Source organism: Rhinolophus sinicus, chromosome 18 (genome assembly GCF_057876585.1).
Source record: "Rhinolophus sinicus isolate RSI-liver-muscle chromosome 18, RSI-T2T, whole genome shotgun sequence".
Taxonomy (NCBI): domain Eukaryota; kingdom Metazoa; phylum Chordata; class Mammalia; order Chiroptera; family Rhinolophidae; genus Rhinolophus; species Rhinolophus sinicus.
In genome coordinates, this window is record NC_142518.1 from 94455324 (window position 1) to 94472612 (window position 17289).

At 42.3% G+C, this 17289-nt stretch overlaps 1 protein-coding gene and 2 pseudogenes across 3 annotated transcripts in view; 1 reads left to right on the forward strand and 2 right to left on the reverse strand.

Moving 5' to 3' along the window:
• Nucleotides 1-17289, reverse strand: part of HS6ST2 (heparan sulfate 6-O-sulfotransferase 2) — a 385504-nt gene that overhangs the window by 169722 nt on the left and 198493 nt on the right. The gene's annotated exons all lie outside the window — the stretch shown is intronic.
• On the forward strand, nucleotides 1732-1953 carry LOC109438928 (translation machinery-associated protein 7 pseudogene; annotated as a pseudogene).
• LOC109438934 (large ribosomal subunit protein eL42-like) lies at nucleotides 3637-3972 on the reverse strand (annotated as a pseudogene).

Below are 17289 nucleotides of genomic sequence, written 5' to 3' on the forward strand. Positions count from 1 at the left end.
GGAGTGCTGTTTCCAGGTTCTCGGCATCACATGGAAAGGTGCTGGCTCAGGTAATAAATGGCCATCAACTGTGATTGGATGGCCATCAGCTGTGGTTAGTTGGCCGCCAGCTGTAACCAGTGAGCCATTGGCCACTAATATAACTGCTGTGGCTACGCTAGCAGAAAAATGGGGGCTAGCAACAAGATGGTGGCTGAGCTAGCAAGCACGGATTGCGGTTAGCACGGCGGATTGAAGCTAGCAAGTGAGGTAGGTTGGCAAAGACAAGTGGACTATGGAGCGGAACCAGAGACTCTGTATGCCACCCCACATGACACATGGCGCAGTGAGCAGGGTATGGTGTCGGCCAAAGCGCTACGAAGGGTGGTGGAGCAGTTTGTGCATATGAACACTCAATCTCAGGAAGACCAGGAGGAGAAGCTGCCGGAGAGCTGGACCCCTGTGAAGGGGTGGGAAGACATGGACGGTTCCCCAACCAGCATAGGCCGGAGAAAGGGAAGGTCCTTGCAGCCCTGTAGGCTGGGAAGTGCTTGCTGAGGTCCTCACCCCCAGGTTGGGGAGGACTTGGAGCCTTCGCCCTGAGGAGAGGGCACACATTGTGAGGCTAACACACAGCCCTGGGGAATGACTGTGGACTATGGGGAATGGGCTACATCCCTAATTTAATGGACCGCTTGACTGTTTGCTTGGGAACATACCACCATGTAGCAGAACTGGTGTATGTTTGCTTTTGTGTCTTGACCGGCTGCCATCGAAAATACGTAAGCACCTTGAGTGTGAGTGGCTGTTGATCCAGCACGGTACCCTGAGAGACCCAGAGAGAATGGCAGTGACCTGAGAGCCCTGGCTGAGCCCAGGAAGTCTGGCTGTGTCCAGAGAGAGTGCCAGTGCCCTGAGAACCCTGGCTGAGCCCAGGAAGTCTGGCTGTGCCCAGAGAGAGTGGCAGTGCCCTGAAAGGCCCTGGCTGTGCCTGGGGAGACTGGTGGTACCTTAAGAAGCCCAGGAAGTCTGGCTGTGCCCAGAAGGACTGGTGGTGCCCTGAGAACAACTGGCTGTGTCCAAAGAGTCTGGCTGTGTCCAGGATATTGCATTCACCTCCAGGCTCCTCGCACAGGGCCCCTCGCGGAAGTTGCTTGTCGTGTAGATTGTGAGGCAAGACCCTGTAGGGGTGGAGTGTGGGGACAGAGCCAGGAGTGCAGTTTCCAGGCTCTCGGCCTCACATAGAAAGGTGTTGGCTCAGGTAGTAAATGGCCATCAACTGTGATTGGATGGCCATCAGCTGTGGCTAGTTGGCCGTCAGCTGTAACCAGTGAGCCATTGGCCAGTAATATAACTGCTGTGGCTACGCTAGCAGAAAATGGGAGCTAGCAAGAAGATGGTAGCTGAGCTAGCAAGCACAGATTGCAGTTAGCATGGCGGATTGCACCTAGCAAGTGAGGTTGGTTGGCAGAGAGAAGTGGGTGGCAGGTTGCAGATAGTGTGGCTCCTGCTTCCTGTGTCTCCAACCCAGCCACCAGTGAGACTATAATGGTATGACTCCCCTATCAAGGCTCCGTAGGTGTTCCTTTTTGGCCTCACCATGTCCTGCGTTCTTATCTGGGGAGCGGGACTAGAGACCCAAGATGGGACCCCACTTAACACCCCGTGTGACAGCAATACATGCATTGCTCTTATAAAAGGAGGGTCTTGACACTTCCGGTGGAAGTGTCTGGGGAAGGGGTAGTAGGAGCCATGTTTAGCTATGAAGGTGGTAAGAAGCCCTTGAAGCAACCCAAGAAGCAGGGCCAAGAATATGGATGAGGAAGATAAGGCATTCAAGTAGAAGCAAAAAGAGGAGCAGAAAAAACTCAAGGAGATAAAAGCAAAGGCCGAGGGGAAGGGCCTCCTGGCCACAGATGGAATTAAGAAATCTGACAAAAAGTTAGCTGTTCCGTATGCCTGGGACAATGGTGATCCTGAATTCCATTCCTGTTTTAACATCTGGATTCCCTTCCCTACCATAACAACCTATTGCCACCTATAGCTAGAATGAAGTGTTGTCTTGCAGCCTGTTGTACATTTAAGAATAAAACTATTAGTAAAGTGTTTCCTGTATTTAAAAAAAAAAAAAACTTTCGTAAAAAAAATTGCAATAATAAAAAGGCAGGTCGGAATCGTTTGCCAAAGCTCCATTAAAAATATCACTCATGGGGCAACTAGATGGCTGTTGGTTAGAGCACAAGGTCTGAACAAGGTTGCCAGTTCAATGCCCACATGGGATGGTGGGCTGTGCCCCCAGCAACTAAAGATTGAAAATGGTAACTGGGGGGCTGGCCAGGTGGCTCAGGCGGTTAGAGCTCCATGCTCCTAACTTCGAAGGCTGCCGGTTCGAATCCCAAATGGGCCAGTGAGCTCTCAACCACAAGGTTGCTGGTTCAATTCCTCGAGTCCCGCAAGGGATGGTGGGCTCCGCCCCCTGCAACTAAGATTGAACACGGCACCTTGAACTGAGCTGCCACTGAGCTCCCGGATGGCTCAGTTGGTTGGAGTGTGTCCTCTGAACCTTGTACAAGGTTGCCGGTTCGACTCCCGCAAGGGATGGTGGGCTGTGCCCCCTGCAACTAGAAAAAACGGCAATTGGACCTGGAGCTGAGCTGCGTCCTCCACAACTAAGACTGAAAGGACAACAACTTGAAGTTGAACGGCATCCTCCACAACTAAGATTGAAAGGACAACAACTTGACTTGGAAAAAAGGCCTGGAAGTACACGCTATTCCTCAATAAAGTCCTGTTCCCCTTCCCCAATAAAAAAAAAGAAAAGAAAAGAAAATGGTAACTGGACTTGGAGCTGAGCTGCGCCCTCCACAACTAGATTGAAGGACAACGACTTGGAGCTGATGGGCCCTGGAGAAACACTGTTCCCTAATATTCCCCAATAAAATTTTAAAAAATAAAAAAAATAAATATGTCACTCATTATATTACATATAAGTCCGCATCCTAGTTCCACCTCACCTTGAGAATGAACTATTATTGCTATAAAATAATAATTTATCATTATTATTCCACATTTTAAAGAAGCTCGTCTCTTTTTTTAAATTTATTGGGGTGACAATTTTTAGTAAAATTACATAGATTTCAGGTTTACAATTCTGTATTACATCACCTATAAATCCCATTGTGTGTGGGTTTTTTTTAAGGAGGGCGCAGGTCACCATGGCCCATGCAGGGATTGAACCAGCAACCTTAGTGCTACCAGCACTGCACTCTAACCAACTGAGTTAAATGGCCATGACAGAAGCTTGTCTCTTCTGAATAAAAGACATAACACCGTTTATCAGAAAAGTACTAGATAATCCATCTCATTCCACTTATTGTCTTTGCTTGAATTCAAAACCAAATTGAATGCTCAAGAGCAGTGGTCATTCTAATACTACTCGATTTTGAGCTTCCTGAGGACAGGGGCTATGTTTTATGAAGCTCTGTATTCTTAGTGGCAGACCCAGGACCCTGTTCAGAGCTCGTGAAACGTTTGAAATGACTTCCATTCCAAGTTCTTTGTGTGTGTGTGTGTGTGTGTGTGTGTGTGTGTGTGTGTATCACTGCATTAATTTTCATACAGGTATTTTTTTTAAAGCATCAACATTTTTCTCAAAAATAAGAATCCCAAAACTTAGAACTGGATCACTTGGCCCTTTCTCTTCTTATCTCCTCCCAGTTCAAAATGCTTGCATCTCTTAATGGCCAGCATCCTCTTGGATCTGCAGTTAGGCTCAACACATTCAAGCCTCAGCACAATCTTCTTTGTGGTTTTAGCCTTCTTCTGGAAAATCGACTTTGTATGCTCACCATAGCCATTCTGCTCTCGATCATAACGCCTCTTTCCCTGGGCATACAGGGAATCCTTGCCCTTCTTATACTGGGTCACTTTGTGAGGCTGATGCTTTCCACACTTCTTACAGAAAGTCCTTCAGGTTTTGGGCACATTGACCATCTTTACATTAGAGATGTCAACATGGTGAAAACGGGAAACTCAGCGTGCACGCTTCTCGCCTGGCTCCGCTCGCGCCTCCATTCCAAGTTCTTGATGGAAACATCTTTAACCTCTTCTTCTCCCTTGCCTTTCTTCTACAAAGTTTCAGATCTCTCTCTAAAGTCCAAATTATTTAATAGACAGTTTTTAAAGGAGTTCCCTCAGGATTACATCAAACTAAAAAGCTTTTTCACAGCAAAGGAAACCATCAATAAAACAAAAAGGGATCCTACTGAATGGGAAAAGATATTTGCCAATGATATATCTGATAAGGGGTTAATATCACAAATTTATAAAAAACTCACTCAACTCAACTCCAAAAAAACAAACAACCCAATTAAAAAATGGGCAGAGGACATGAAGAGACATTTTTCTAAAAAGGACATACAGATGGCAAACAGACATATGAAGAAATGTTCAACCTCACTAACCATCAGAGAAATGCAAATAAAAACCACAATGAGATACCACCTCACCCCAGTCAAGATGGCTATCATCAATAAATCAACAACAACAAGTGCTGGCATGGATATGGAGAAAAGGGAACGCTGGTGCACTGTTGGTGGGAATGCAGATTGGTGCAGCCACTATGGAAAACAGTTTGGAGGTATCTCAAAAATCTGAAAATGGAACTACCTTATGATCCAGCAATCCCACTCCTAGGTATCTATCCGGAGAAATCCAAAACTCCAATTCAAAAATCTTTATGCACTACTATGTTTATTGCAGCACTATACACAATAGCCAAGACATGGAAACAACCGAAATGCCCATCGGTAGATGACTGGATTAAGAAACTGTGGTACATTTATACAATGGAGTATTATGCAGCCATAAAGAAGAAAGAAATCTTACCATTTGCAACAACATGGATGGACCTAGAGAACATTATGTTAAGTGAAATAAGTCAGACAGAGAAAGACAAATACCATATGATCTCACTTATATGCGGAACCTAAAGAAAAGAATAAGTGAATGAACTAATCAGAGACAGTTTTGGAAACATGGAGGAAAAACTGAGGGTTGCTAGAGGGGCGGGGGGGTGGGGATAAAGGGGAAGGTGAGAGGTTTAGAAAATAGTCGGTAACCACAAGATGTCCACGGGGTTTTGAAAATTAATTTGGGGAACGTACAGAGGGATAGTGGATGGGGGGAGGGGGGTTCACACAGTGTGAGGGATATAAATGATAAATGCCTAAGTTTTGCTTTGTCTTGTGCACCTGAAACTAATAAAAAAAAAGAATAAAAGGCGTTCCCTCAGGTTTGTTTTAGAAGTGGGGAATAAATAATACTAAATCTGAAACATTTTTGTACAATAACCTACAAATCTCATCTAAAAGGGAGAGTAGTACATATCCAAAGACAGGTGACAATGTTGCTGAGGACACAGACGGAAAGGACTGTGGAGATCAGAAAGAGGGCCCAGAGTGGCAAAGGCCAGAAAGGACACAGAAACGGGCCTGCGGACATATTGGTATCATATCAGCTCCTAGTGGCTATTTCTAGAATACTGGCTTAAAACAGTATTTCTCCTTGGTACCCTGTTGCTAACATAGTTCAGGAAGTAAAATCCACTCTTCTTCCTATTCTTAAACCTTTTGGAAAGGGTAGGGGGCAGGGAGTTGCCAGCAGCATACCATCATGGTTAAGAATATGGATTCTGAAGCCAGACTGACTGGGTTTGAGTCTTAACTCTGTGACTTACTATCACGTAACCGTAAGCAAGTTCTTAACTTCTCTGAGCTTCATTTTCCTCTTCTGTAAAATAAGGGTTACAATCATAATACTGGCCTCATTAGGTTGTTGTGAAGATTAAGTCAGAATTATGTAAAGTTCCTGAGCCATAATAAGAGCTCAATAAATGTGAGTTGCTATGCTTACTTGGTCTGTCAGCATTAGCTCTAGGCTTGAATAACTGAACAGCTTAGAATAGTAGAAAAAACCTTGGTCTACAAGCCATGATTTCAAGAGTAGGTTGTGGGACCAAGCGTCAGAGATTAAAGGTCATGACTGATCCTTCATTTGTAACATGATAAAAGCATATGCTCAATCTATGTCCCATGATTAAAGTATTAACAACCGAATGAGCTAATGCATGTGAAAGTACTTTGTGAAATGCACGCATTCTGTGCAAATGTAAGTGGTATTCTCACTAGGCATTCCAAGACAGAGGGAAACATATTTAGTGTGGGGAGCCATGGTTACAGCTAACTTTTTGTAAATCTTGTAATAATCTCCACTTACCAGATTTTTTCTTAATAACAAAAATGGGAGAATTCCTGGGAGAATTGGAGGAAGCAATGTGTCCCTTTTAAAGTTGGTCCTGTACTAGCAGCTTGTAAAATCTTTTGTAGGGGGGACCTTTGATCTTTTATGCCTGGTAATTGTCTCATTGTCACAGGGGCTACAACAGGGGCCTCAGGCTGTGGATCCAGCCCTGCAACTACACTTGGAGGAGAGCTTAATTGTAATATAGGCTTCTATTTTGATTGAGATTTTAATAAAGGCCTAGTCTGTTAAGCCTGGACTAATTGCATTTGAACAGAGAGGGAAGTGAGTGCAGCTTGTAATCTTTGCACCTCTGCTTCCAAGGGGGATCTTTACCCCGAGGATTCCATTGATTTCTAAAAGGAATCTGGGGACTCCGAGGACAATTTCCTCCGTCCACAGCAACTTTAAGCTCAATCAGCTGTCCCTGAATCTTTTTTAGCTGATCTGCAAAAGAAAGTGCAGTGCCTGCAGGTTGCTCGTCTTCTAGAGTCATAGCCACTAAAGGAGGGTTTTTGTCCCTATCATAATTGGCAGCCTCATCCTCTAATTTTTCCTGATCTCGAGGGCTCAAATCTTCCCATATGTCGTCTGGAAACTCTTGAGCAACCGGCTCTTTGTTAACTTTAAGAACTCCCTCTAACAACTTTGCGCCCCCTCCCTCCTCATCGCCGGCTTGTTTCACTTTCTCTAATTTGCATTCCTCATGTTTAAGGTCCAAACAGTCCCGGATCAAAGTCCACAGTCCAAATGTTTCAATCGGAACCTGCTGAGGCCCGTGGACAGTGTAAAAATCCTTTAATTGTTCTCCCACTTTCTGCCAGGTTTCCAGGCTGACCGTTCCTTCTTCAGGAAACCACGGGCAGACTTCCTTTATAAAGTCTAAGAATTTATCTAACTGCTCTCGGCTCATACGACTGCCGCGAGCAGCAAGCAGTTTCTTAAGTCCCCTAGCATACAGGTCCTTGCTGGTTGCGTGACCCATCTTATTCCCTGACTCGGCCCTTCTTTCAAACAAAGAAAAACACTCTGATGCCCGTCTGGCCGTGCCCCTCGCGGGACTAAATCTGTCTTGGCTAGAGGCGCTCCAGTATAATTCCCCAGACAGGTGGACTATAAAGCCCAGTCGCCGTTATGCCGTATGACAGAACCGGAACCGCAGATTGGGGCCCAAGCAAGCTCCGTGACACAAAGTCGTGGAACTCTCACTCACTCACACATTCATTCGACCGAGGGGACAGTGCCTTACTCACCACGCATCCACTGAAATAAGCTCTCTATGAGCCGGGCCCTTGCCACGCGGTGTTCCTCACTATTACCCCTATATTCAGGTCCCTGTTCGGGTGCCACTTGTGGCGAGCCAGCCGCCACGAGTCGAACGGTTCCTGAAAAGGGGAGTGGGAATGAAAAAAGACACTCACACAATTTGATGATGGCGATCGCGGACCTCAGTGATGCTGAAGCCACTAAGTTTATTCTGTCCCCAGAATTTATACATTCTGTGGACGTGCAGTTTAACAAGCACAAAATGCACGCATTCTGTGCAAATGTAAGTGGTATTCTCACTAGGCATTCCAAGACAGAGGGAAACATATTTAGCTCATAAATTCTTAAGTTTTAATCTTCTGGGGCTTTCCTGCTTTGGGTGCAAAGAAGTAGCACACAGTTCATGCCCCAAATGTCCTCTCTGCAAGCTCTGCTCTGCACTGCTCTTAAATCTCTCCAGGTCCCACCCTGTACAGAAGCTTTGAGATGGGCTTGCCACTTTTAAAGGATTTTGCCACCAAATCATCAATTTAGGAATCACCTTACATCTGTAACAGGTCTAAACTTGTTCATGGTGACCATGCTAGGGCCAGACATGGCTTAGAGCTGAATGTCATGGCTAATGGCTTAGCCCACAAGACTTGGAAGCTTCTTGTATCATCCTGCTGCCCAACTGGCAGATGAAGTGGTATGGAGAGTTGTCATCCATTACCAAATAGAAAGCACTTTATCCTGATAGAGATAGAACAATCAATCAGAGAAAATACATTTTCTTTGAACAGTTCTTAATCAGTGTGTGCCCTTCCAGATAGCATTTTGGTGTGGAATGTGAGCTGTGCAGGAGAAAATGTCACTTGGAATACCAACATAGATTTAATACGAGAAACATACTTCAGCATGTATCTTTGCTTCCTACCTTATTATAGACTCTGTGAGACAATTCTTATAGTTTGGTTACTTCACTCACTGGACCACTAGCATTTCAACATTAGAAAAGAATAGATTTTCAAAAAAAAGGAAAAGCACAATTCTATTTATGGAAAAATCTCCTGTATTCAGAGCTAAAATGGACCTAAAGATCTCCCAACTCAGTTTTCTCCTTTTATAAAGGGAACCGAAGCCACAAAAGGGCAAGTGACATGCCCAAAGTCACACAGACGGTCAATGGCAGAGCTAGAGTTTGAACCCAAGGAATACTAATCATTTTGGAATGGGACATAATACAGGAAACCAGCAATTAAAGGCATTTAACCATTGCCATTCTTGTAGAAACACTAAAAGAACAATGGTGTGTGCTCTCTGCTTCTTACTTAACATGATTGCTAACTCCCTTCAACACTGGCAGTCCAAGAGTTAACGAATTGACATTAGCATTGCATCTCTCAGGTACCAAATCCCTGTTCTATGAAGTGTAGGACCTGGAGTCACACATGTCTATAAACCCTCAAGCAGCCAGCTGAAAAGTAGAAAATTTAACCAGCCTCCTGTTTTATGTGTTCTGAAGGGAATTCTCCTTCCTTCTTTATCTGTTGTGTGCCCATGCAGAAATTCCCACAGGCCAAGTTGAGTCACCCCTATCCACCAAGTTAATGGATACTCACTCATAGGGATGGGACTTTTCTTCCTTCAAGAACCAAAGTATAATTTCAAGAAATATGATTATAAATTTTTTAAAACACAACAGTAATTGTGATGGATTTTGTGATGTCCCTCTCAATTCTACTTCTTGTGGACATTTCCTCCCAATCCTATGGTAACAGAAACAAGTCAGAGGAAACCCAACATCTAATTTTATTCTGTCACCTCTCACTTGCTCCACCCTAGAACAGTAAAGAGGTTCTGGTCTGGTATAACTCAGTTCAAGCTTCTTTCACTTCAAGAACTTTAGGTCAAAAAACCAAATGTGATTTGGAGTACTACTGAGTACTAAGCACTGTATGAAGTGGGAATGGGACTGTAGTATGCTTACAACAGTTCCCCTGTCCTAAAGGAGCTTCCAAAGTGGGAAGAAAGATGCAAACTTCTTACATAAAATGCCTTCTGTGGGAGGTACAAATGGAAGAGGTATAAAAGGAACAATTATTCCAGTTGAGAACAAGATCAGAAACACCTCAAGGACAAGAGATGATCATTGCTAAGCTTTAAAGGGAGATTCAGGGGTGGCCCGTTAGCTCAGTTGGTTAGAGTGCAGTGCTTTTAACAACAAGGTTACCTGTTTGATCCCCGCATGGGCCACTGTGAGCTGCGCCCTCCACAAGTAGATTGAAACAACTACTTAACTTGGAGCTGATGGATCCTGAAAAAACACCCTTAAAAAGAGTGCAGGGAAGAGGAGATTCAATTTAATTGGAGATACATGTGTGTTAATACAGGAACAATCTTCTTTTAATATTAGTTATTACTTTAGCAGAAAGCCATAACCTAGATTTAAAAATAATATTAGCTAATATTTATTGATCACTAACTGTAGGTTCAGCACTATACTAAGTATTTCACATTATCTCATGTAATCATCACAGCAACCTTTTATTGACTGGCAGGTATTGTTATTTGCTGAGGAAAACAGGACCCAAGGACTTCAAGCTAGTCAGCGGCATAGCCTGGATTTGAAGTCAGGCAGTCTGACTTCAGAGCCAAGCAATTTTCTAAAAGTGTGGCCCGCATACCTTACAATCACTTGAGGAGTTTGTTTAAAGCACAGATGCTGATCCACAGCCTAGAGTCAGGAACCAGAAACCCTATATGTGAGGCCCAGGAATCTATATTTTAAACAAGATTCCCAGGTGAAACTCATGCAAATGAAGTTTGAAAACCATAGCAGTATAGCATCCACTTGCACCAAGAAAGCTGGAATACTACTTACTACAAAACACATTGACAGAGGTCAATACTACTGGTAAATGAATTTTTTCATCAATAATTTACTAAGTCATTTAGATTATGTCCTGATGTGGTTGATATTATATCTAAGAAAAGAGGCACTAAAAAGCCGGCCATCTTGGATTTGAGGGGGGGGAAAAGAGTGATAAATGGATTCCAGACACTAGACAGGGAAGTGGATTGAATTGCAAAGGCAATGGATATGAAGGACAGTGTCAGAAGGTAGAATCCTGGGGCCCCAGCAGTCCAATGATGGCCCTGCACTGAATAGCCATTTGACCCAAAACAAAACACTCAGGGATTTTTTGGGGGATGGGAGGGTCGGCCCGGTGGCTCAGGTAGTTAAAGCTCCATGTTCCTAACTCCAAAGGCTGCCGGTTCGATTCCCACATGGGCCAGTGGGTTCTCAACCACAAGGTTGCCAGTTCAATTCCTCGAGTCCCGCAAGGGATGGTGGGCTCTGCCCCCTGCAACTAAGATTGAACACGGCACCTTGAGCTGAGCTGCCACTGAGCTCCCAAATGGCTCAGTTGGTTGGAGTGCATCCTCTCAACCACAAGATTGCCCGGTTTGACTCCCACAAGGGATGGTGGGCTACGCCCCCTGCAACTAGCAATGGCAACTGGACCTGGAGCTGAGCTGCGCCCTCCACAACTAAGACTGAAAGGACAACTTGAAGCTGAACAGCACCCTCCACCACTAAGATTGAAAGGACAACAACTTGACTTGGAAAAAAGTCCTGGAAATACACACTGTTCCCCAATAAAATCCTGTTCCCCTTCCCCAATTAAAAAAAAAAAAAAAAAAACACTCGAGTTTTCTAGGGCTCACTCCTCTCTTGGAAAAGAACGGTACATAGTATATGAAGTCTGGCAATTAAGTTTGCGAACTTGTTGCAACAATGTTGCTAACTTTTTTTGATATCAGAGGGAATATTCATTATGAATTTGTACCCACTGGACAAACAGTTAACAAAGTTTACTATTTGGAAGTGCTGAAAAGGTTACGTGAAAAAGTTAGACGAAAACGACCTGAGCTTCTCGCCAACAATTCATGGCTCTTGCATCATGACAATGCACCAGCTCACACGGCACTGTCTGTGAGGGAGTTTTTAGCCAGTAAACAAATAACTGTATTGCAACACCCTCCCTACTCACCTGATCTGGTCCCCAATGACTTCTTTCTTTATTCAAAGATAAAGGAAATATGGAAAGGAAGACATTTTTATGACATTCAGGACATCAAGGGTAATACAACGACAGCTCTGATGGCCATTCCAGAAAAAAAGTTCCAAAACTGCTTCTAAGGGTGGACTAGGCGCGGGTGTCAGTGGATAGCTTCCCAAGGGGAGTGCTTTGAAGGCGACCGTAGTGATATTCAACAATGAGGTAGGTAGCACTTTTTCTAGGATAAGTTCTCAAACTTGTCAGACCTCGTATGTAGCCCTAGAAACTAGAGCACTGTAGCAATCAAATATAGTGATATAGAGAATGTGCTAATGAACACTGTATCAATGACACCTTAGGGTTAGAGGTAGTGACCTAGGGATCTTGTCTTATTCGGAAGGACTGGGGTGTGGCCTTGGACTCTGCATTTCTCACAAGGTCTCACATGATGCCCGTGTGGTTGGTCAACAGACCACACTTTGAGTAGCAAGGGTCTATCCCATAGACCTTAATGGGCTATAAGCAACTCCTCTTTAACCATACTGGCTGGAAAATGAGCACATCTGAGCCAGTTAACATTCTGTGGTAATGTGGTTGTCATGTACATATCACCAATTCTCACATAATTTTAATAACATGAAATACACTCAATTCTGAAATGATACCTCATGTAATAAAGTCTTACTTCTATACTTCAGAAGATACATGTACCTTTATCAGGCACTTATCAGTGACCAGGTGAGGTACTTTTACATGGATTAGCATATTTCATTCTCTCAAAAACTCTATGCATTAAAAATTGTTTTATTACCATTTTAAAACTGAGAAGAATGAGGCTCTCAGAGGTTGAATAACTTGTCCTGCCCAGGGTCACACAGATGGAAAATGAGAGAGTCAGGACTGGAATTCAAATCAGGCCTTGAAGGCCTAATTACAAAGGCTTTCTACAGTAGTCAGTGCAAGATCAGCAGGTTCTAAACAAACAGAAAAGGCCAGGGACCAGGAATCTGGCCTCCCTCAAAGAGAACTCCAATGTAGGTATTGTCCCAGCCGACTTCAAGATGGCCAAGAACTTGTGTCTTCAAGGGGAAGTGATGCTGCTGCTAATGAAGCAGCCACTCCTCCCAACTGTCTTTCATAAGCCTCCATGCCAGGTATGGCTGCTCTTTGCTTTGCATACTTAATCTCATTTAATCCTCACTTCTCCCCTTTTTATTCTCACTTTTCAAATGATGAAACTAAACCACAGAGAGGTTAAACAACTTGCCCAAGATTATATGGTTATAAGCAGGAGAGCTGGGATTCGAAACTACTCATGACTAAACACAAAGCCTTTTTTTAAACCATGATGTTGGGGTATTTCTACTCAACTGAATAGACCCAGACAGGCTCTCCTGGAGACGGAATATCTTCCTTTTTATCCAGAAGGCTTTGGTAGTGACCCAAGGCATCCATGTCTACAGTGGGTTCCACTGGGTCAACCCTCAGGGTGAGTGGGACCTGCCTGGTAAAAGAGATGTCAAATACTTTATCAGACCCACCATACACATGGAACTTAGATTCTAGCTCACGGAAATAAATAATTTTAAAACTATAAAGAACACATACTGGTAAATTATATAAGGAAAATAAAAACAGACATAATCCTTACTATCCTGATCCTCACAAACATCTTGGGAAGTAAATATTGCTAACCCTATTTGACAGATGAAGAAAATGTGGATCAGTCATTCACTTGACCAACAACTGAACTAGGCATACCCAGAACTCTGTCACCAAAGCTGGAACTTCTTCCATAGGAGTGTACTGACCACCCAGAACAAGGCACAACACTTTAGCTTCCTTAACATGTTCAACCTCTCATTTTTCTCACTTTCATTACTCTTGCCCATTGGTGTGATTTATGTTTGTGTGGATCTTTATTCTAGAACACTCTAAGTTTTCTTCCTCAGAAGAAATGTTTGCACACATAAATCCAAGTCATGGGCTTCACTAAGTGCTTCTTAATATTTCACTTTGCATAAAAATTGTAGGCATAAACAACATTCAAATTTGCTTCTTTTACGTGACTTGATTAAAAGTCCTGAATAGTGTCTGTATGAATCATCAAACCTTGTGAAAGTTTTCTGTAATAGCGTTCACCCTTTGAATACTGTTGATCCATTGATTACATCAGTTCCAAAGATTGAATCAGTGAGGTAAAATTGGCAGACAGGAAGGTATTACCAGACACTAATTCTCTTACCTGAGGGTGAGCTCTATAAATGTGTAGCAATAGAATAGCTTTGCAATCTTCAGGAGAGTCTATGATGCTGAAATGAAAACCATCAGACAAAGAATACCTTTTTCCAATCGCAAATTACCCTGTGCTTTATGAGTAACAGGTAAACAAGTAACTTTTGAAAGCAGAAAGACAATAATATTCTCCATTCGGCAAGGGTTTTATTTCACAAAGGCCTGCAGCATTAGTACGTTAAAAGAAGAGTTAATTTGTCCTCCTTCTTTTTAAACCTGGGGGCACTGAGTGTGTGGGCTTCAGGAGAGGCGAAGTCAGAACACATCACAGAAATAGACCAGCTTCCACCCCATAACAGGAAAGTGGCTCAGGGGAGAAAGCATGTTCATCAATCGCATTTCAGAGACATTCACTGCATAGCTTTTCCAGACACTGACTTCCTTTGCCAGGCACTTAGAGCACTTGAATGCCCTAGCTAAATTCAACTACAAAAGCCATTCTTGAGTGACGGCACAGGAGGCAAATATCATCCACTCCTAAAAAGCTTTGTGCTTGGTAGACAATTCCAGGCTTGCAACAAGCACACCTTCACAATTCCATGGAGACAAAATGCACTCTAGGTGCCCTGAATGAGGTGGATGCAAAGAGAAGAGGCGACAGCTGAGTAGACAAGAACGTGCAATGGCTCTGAGCAACTGATCTTCCTAAGTCTTGGTGTCAAGAGACTTGAACAGCTAACACTCTCTTCAGCAGCAGTACCTGCTGAGACTCACCTTTTCTGCAACAAGGGCAGCTACCTTTGTTGCTCTTTTATGACTGCTAAAACTAGCTTATGATATATTTTCTTATTCTTCTCCCAAAGGGTTGTCAATATCATCATTACACATCTTAATCTGATGTTGGTGCAGTGCTAAGTGTTTTGCATTTGTTATTTCATTGAATCCCCACAAAATCCTTAGAACATAGAAAAATATCATTATCAAAGCAATAGTAGTTATTTCCTGAGAGCTACTGTGTTATTTGCCAAGCACACTGTTAAGCACTTGACACACATCATTTCATTTCCTTCTCACCACAAATGGATCACTCATTTTGCAAATGAGGAAACAGAAGATCAGACATTATGTAACCACCCCCCACCCCACCCCCCAAGGCGCTAATATAAGTAGCAGAATAAAAACTGAAACCCAGGTCATTCAGATTTCAATGGCCACACTTTTCCCTGCTACTGGAGTTTTCTTCTTTGAGGGGAAGAACTGTGTTTAGTTCATCTCTGTATCACTCACAGCACCTAATAGGCTCTGACACATAATAGACAATCAAGAAATATTTGGATTGCCAATCTGAGTTTATGTCAACACCATTTCTCCAGCTCACTCTTAGCTCTGTAAAGGTAATTCATAAACTTACATGAATATGAATACGCAACTTGCACCACTGCCTAGTCTTGGCTCCAAATAACTATGCTACTAAACTGAAAGAGTTCTAAATGTTGTTCAATTCTCCTAAGAATTCTTCCCCCCAGGCGGTGGTGGTCACTCTGACTCTCTTGCAGGCAAAGGGATGGATATGGAAGTTTTTCACTTCCTTGAGTCTGCCATTTTGTAATACCCTTTAACCACATTTGAGAATACTCATACACTAATAGTAGTGCTTCAATTGGTAGAGCTTTTCTACAGGGCAGTTTGGCTAACATAACAAAAGCTATAATAATGTGCATACATTTGACATGATGTTCAAAAGTGTGTTAATTAGAATAGTAAAAGATATGGAAATAAATGACTAACAATAGGGAAATAGTAAATTATGGTAAAAATATTGTGCAACCATTAAAATATTATTTTCAAAGAATAATGACTGGTAAGTGGCCATGCTATTATGTTTAATAAATAAGATGGTTCTGAAATTTAGAGTCTAGGAAGGGAGACATATATTATACCAACAACTATCAACATGATTATTCTAAAGAAAATTATGACCACGTGTATGCACAGTCTATATCCTAACAGTGCATGGCATATAGTAGTAGGTGCTCAGTGAATAGTTTTTGTTTGAAATAAAGAATAAATGAATGAATGAATGAATGAATGAATGAATTGAAGCAAACAAAGAATGTAAGAAAGTAAGTAAAAATGGTGCTCTCTGGGTCATGAGACTGTAGGTGGTTTTTATTTTTTCTCATAATATTTTCTGAGCTTTCAAATTTGTTTTCTAATGTATTACTTTTAATATCTGAAAATTATCTTCCTGAAGAGATATTATCTATAAAGGCGGAGGGAGGGCCAAACCTATTAGTGTGAAAGGAAAATACGAGTCAGAAATGTAAAAACTATCTGGAGGACCTGGGGGGATTTTTCAGATCAGAAGTTTTTTCCATAGAATGAATGATGTGAAGCAGCTGTTGAACACTTTCTTTGTGCTCTGCATATAACTGCAGAAAGGAAGACAACTTTTAATAACTCAGTTAATCCCAAAAGAAGGAAATGGGAAGCACATCACAAAAATGGGCTTCTTGTCTTTCAATGGAGGATCAGATCTCAAAGTCTCAGTTGATTGCTTGGACTCTGTGGGACCCTGCTCACACTAGAAGTCTTTAGCGTGTAAAACTGGCAAAGCCTTGGGGAAAATATTGTCACCGAATCATCTTTGAAGTAATGTTTACAACGAGACTTCAAGATATTTTATTTGTCTAAAAATAAAGTTCAGAGTGAGTTCACAATTTGTAATTTATGAGAGCCTTTGGCATATATTTGACGTCTTCATTTTGATCTCCTCTTTGATGTGAAGTATCAATTGATTTTCTTTTCCCCTATCATTGTTCTTGGATTTGTACAACAGAACCCTTTATCTTCAGAAAAGTGATTAGCATGAAATGTGACTTATGGTGTCCTCAACTGTGTTCTATAAATGGTAAATGGTTGTAATTACTATAAAATGAAAGTCATATATTGGCTACATTCATGTAATTATTATAAAGAAATGGCATGGTCATGGTTTCAAATCAAATTAAAGAGGCATAAAATTCAATTTCATTTTCTCAAGATCTGTGTAAAAGTTGACCACATACAAAATGTAGTTTTAAATGTAACACACTGGCCCAGAAGCAGTTTCTGCACAGATGTTGCAAAATGGCATATTTCTAGAATTTCCCTTGCTATCTCAAGGCCCAGTGTCTGCTGCCTTATGACCACTACAGTCTGAATCAAAAAAGTACTAAAATCCAGTTTAGCAGATCCCCTTTTACATTTCATCTATGAAGTAATAAAACACCACCACCTCAAACTAAAGATGCAAGAAGGAAAATATTGTACTGGCAGGGCCATTTCTGACACAAAGGAATAACAGTTAAGCCTTCCACACTTATATTCCATAGGTATATTTATACCATACATTTATAAATCAAAAGTGAACACTAACCCATGAGGATGGCTTCTACTAAAAAAGACAGGCAATGACTGACAC